The sequence below is a fragment of the Cariama cristata genome, unplaced genomic scaffold (genome assembly GCF_000690535.1).
Source record: "Cariama cristata isolate BGI_N322 unplaced genomic scaffold, ASM69053v1 scaffold2675, whole genome shotgun sequence".
NCBI classification, from domain to species: Eukaryota; Metazoa; Chordata; class Aves; order Cariamiformes; family Cariamidae; genus Cariama; species Cariama cristata.
The window spans coordinates 52,556-57,260 of NW_009616759.1; positions in this window are offsets into that span (position 1 = coordinate 52,556).

Genomic DNA, 4,705 nt, shown 5'->3' on the forward strand with positions numbered 1-4,705 from the left:
AAGAATGATTCAGATAAGAAAGTCAGTGATAAAAAGATTAAAGTATAAAAGAACAAGGACTCGGATGTACTTGAAGCTTTTTTTTTTTGGACACTGTTCTGGCGAGACTGATCTCAGGAGAGAATCATAAACATTGTTTATTGCAACATCTCCAACAGAAATAAGATAGAAAGAGCTTGCTTGTGTAAGCAACTTAGTCATAATATATTTCTCCAGGTGGGAAAAAATACTAGCAGCAACAGCTACTTGTAACAAGCAATACTACCAACAGATAATAAAAGTAAACATCAAATGTGTAAAAAAAAAGTGTCTAGGAACTAATGTATGATCCTCATAGCTGTAGTTTTAAAAGTAACACCATGCCTGAAACCGTATTCTTCCATCTTTTTCTTTGCATTTGGGTTTTAGACACCAAAAAGGACATACTAGCTTTCTCAAGCATTAGGAGATCAGAAGAGCATTAAAGAATATTGCTGAAAGAACATACTGTATATTCTGGTGAAGCAAAGTATACTGAGCATCAAAAATTGAGGAAACTTAGTAACTTCCAGTGCTGTATGCATCCACCAACTAGTTAAACATTTAGGAAAAAAAACCCCAGCAATTCCAAACTAGCAAGGTCCAAAAAGCACATTCCTGTAAAGCACAATTTTGACACAATCTACTTGGATGCTATACAACACAACTATCCAACCTTACAGATTTCTTGAAAATTTGCTGTAAATGAGCATCTTCCATTGAGACGCTTTCATCCAAATGGTTACCTCCAGTAGGAAAGCCCAGCAGCAAGAGGACTAAAGACACTGCACAGATTTCAGGCTACTAGGCTCAGTAAAGCAGGTGCAGTTTTCCATCAGCATCAGTTTACTTTTTGAACTTGCCGCACATCTGCTAAGCCGTCATGACAGGTAGGTTTTGGTACTCTAATTCTGGGAAAAAAATCTGGAAGGAAAGTGACCTAGTTCTCAAATTTAACTCAGGATTACTGAGACTGCTCAATTTCACATTTTGCAGTTTTTATGGAAACTTAATTTTATATTCATGGCAACAAGCCAAACACATGAGGTTAAGTAACTTTGAAATGTCAATCTCGAATCTAACTACACCTATACTAAATAGCTTCAGATGGCCAACAGTTATTTCTCAATAGTGAGCACCATTTTAATAATGGATAGATCTCTTAATGGTGGCTTAGCATCTTAAGTACCATTTGATTCACAAGTAAAATCTGGGAGTTATATTAAACTCCTTCTCATTGTGTTCATCTTTTGGTTTTACAGTTTATGAAAATAAATAAAATAAAAAACCCACAAAATTGAAGTTCTGTTTCCATAGCTATTCACATGAACCTCCACATCACGGGACTGATTTTTTTTGGGGCATACTTTAAGCTATCAAGACTGCACGTATGTTTTCTTAACACTTGAACCTTTCACCTCTCCAGTTCTTTAACAGCACCACACAACAAGCACAGTAATTTTCCCAAAGGAAATTAAGATTGGAGAGGGAAGTGAGAAGCAACTTAGTGTGAGTGTCACAGAACAGGAACTCAAAGCGAAACATCGTGGTTGTCACTATCCAACAGCGTTCCTGAAGTGCAGTTTCCCAAAAATGTAAATATTTATGCTTCTGTAGTGATTGTTACTTTCTTTTTATAAAGTAGAGAATATATCTCCACAATACCACGAAAAGACTAAAATTTAATATATTTACAAACTGCTGCTTTAAATTCCAGACATAACTATTTAGTAACTGTCATACAGACCAAAAGCCAACTCTCATTCCTAGTTAGAGTTTATCCCTTCATTAACAGAAGTCTTTAGATCTGCATTATATGAATGGAGTTCAACAAATGTAAGCACGAAGAAAAAAAACCACTTATAAGGTTCTGTCTCTGAATTGCAGACGCCTGCATGCCGTCTCACAACCTTAGACACTTTTGCAAACCCATCACTTGCATAGGACACCATCCGGCTGCAGTTCAATGCCAGTGTCAGCTCCCCCCTACCCCAAGTCGAGAGCTTCGAGATTTTTCCAAAGCATTTGGTAACCAAGACTGGTGGGACACCGCTGTTTCTAGGCATTTAATGCCAGGTTTGCTTCTGCTCAGTGAGAAGTGTTTATGAACAGAAACGGTTAATCGGCACTGTGTGTCGGCCAGCGATCCCCATCTCCCCACGCCGCGGGCCCTGCAAGAGCTCCCAGCCCACACAGGCCAGCTCTGACCTTTCACCTGCTTCAGCTCCAGCTCTCTGCAACCATCTCCCCCAGCTGCTCAGCTCCGGCTTTTCTATCTTACAGCTTTCAGACCGATTTAACCCTTACCCATCTCACAGCTACTGCAGTCCCTTTCAGAGCGTCTCAAAGGAATGACGGCAAGATCACACAATTTCTGTTTGGATAAAGCAGCACTGGGACCTCAGTGCCGGCACATTTCCCCACACTCTCTCTCTGCCTTTTCTTGCTCCTACTGGAGATACAGAGGATCTCGAGAGACTGCTGTTAAGGAAAGTTCCATCATTTGTTTGGAGAAAACCACAGAAGAGAGTTTCAATCAAGGGTGTAGAGACTGCTCCAGCCCCAGAATAGTCACTTATCTGCTGGCTCCTGCTCCTTGGAAATACAGGTTTGAATCTCCCTGGGGCAAGAAAGGGAACTAAACTTAGACCTCACAGACCCTATGCACTACTGTAAGGTCACCCATGGGGAGTGCGTGGCATCAGCACCTTCCTCTAACTGTTTCAGAGAGAAAAATGGTTGCCACCAAATCACATACAGAGTCTGATCTGGAACAAAGTGGCAGACTCAGATGTAGACACCAGCGTTAGCACTGACAAAACAGACATACCTAGACACACATAGAAAGTCAATTTTAAACACTGGATGAAGAACATAAAAAAATAGGAAATGGGTTTGCAGGAATACCCACAGGAAGAGCACCTCTCGAAACCAGAATTTTTAGAACACACCAGGCTTTGAGATATACACCTAAAACACATGAGGAGTAAGAGCTTTACATAATAAGCAAAATGGCCAATGTTTCTTCCCCCCAATTCTTAGCAGTTTGTGACTCAGCGAGATCCCCAGTAAAGTGAATCTAAACTTAACATTTCTCCATCTCCACAAAACAGTTCTATAAATGCTAAAAGCAGATGTCAGAAAGATGAGGAGAAACAGAGAAATGGCCAAATTTAGATCCCATGTATTGCTATTCTCACGTTTCCGAGTTACACTATTTTTCGCAGCCACGATGAGCATTTGATAATCCTTGCCCCATTAATCTGCAGAACAAGCTACCATAGGAAAAGTTTCCTCTTTCTGCAAACACATTCAAAACATTTTCCATACCTCTTTCCTCCAAAAAGATCATCATGGGAGATAGCCAGAGAATCACTTTTATCTGTAGTTAAAACTGCTGAAAATTTTATACATACTGTTGATGCCCAGAGGTAAAGATTTCATTTAGAAGATTAAATTTAATTAGAATTCCCAAAATTTCCATTTATTACAGAATGAACAGAATAGTTTAATACATTTAATAATAAAGTATATCTATCAAAACTGAATTTGGACTCAGACACCACTGGTACAAATAAGAAAAAAGAACCATCAAACAAGTCTTATCAAATGTACAACACTCCCTCCCAAGCTCTAACAACGAAGGTAACATCAGACTATTTTCATTGCTGTGCTCATTTCACAGTAAACCTTCCCAATGCTGTTATCGCAGTTTTTCTGATTTTTCTACTACTACAGAAAATGTCAAGTCACCCTCTCATTCAGAGGATTGAATACTGTCAATTACCATTCTGTTTTCAAATTTGGAATATGGAAAAAAACCAGGGCAACAACTTTTGATATGAAATAAACTGCTGAACAGTCCAACTAATCTGAAGGTTTTGTGCAGCAAAGTAGGACCCAGAATAAGCACAGATGCAAAGAATTAAAATTCACAGGTAAGGACAGTGTCAGGCATTAGAACGTGGCAAAACAGCAGCATACTGGAAACACCAGCTAGGAAGGAAAAACAGTAAGTTCTCTCCTCCATTCCTTTCCTAATAATTTTTAACATATTCAAGTCACTATATAAATCCCTGGCATGCACAAAACCTGAATGGAGATAGGATAGAACAAGAAAAGGTGTAACAAGAGCGTGACATGCGATGTAACTCATGAAGTATCACATCTTACACAGAAGAAAACACTAAATAGATCTAGAAATCCACAGTTTCAACAAAGATAACTAAGGCATGATATAGCAGAAATCTACAGAAATTACAAGCCACTTGCAGAAAGGGAGTAGACAAAGACTATTCTTTCCCCACCCCTTGCTAGACAAGTATGAGAGGTATAGCAACACAGTTATCAAACAGAAGGTTAAACTAAAGGTTTTTTCCTATACACCCCCCAGTGGGAGAAACTAATTTACATAGGATGCTGCCAAAAGTATAAATGGACTCAAAAAGCAATCAAGAGAAATTGATGGAAGAAAGGTCCAAAGAGGACTATTTGATTACATTCCAGATGCAACTCCTGGCTCAAGAAGTTTCCAAAACCAAAGGCCACCAATAACTGGAAGAGCATACCAAAGTACCACATTGCCTTGTTCTTGTACCTGTGTTTGGTTGTGGGTTTTTTTTTTTTTCATGTCAGAGACAAAGCACTAAATCCTTGGCTTGACAGAGCACAGCTGTTAGGCACTAAG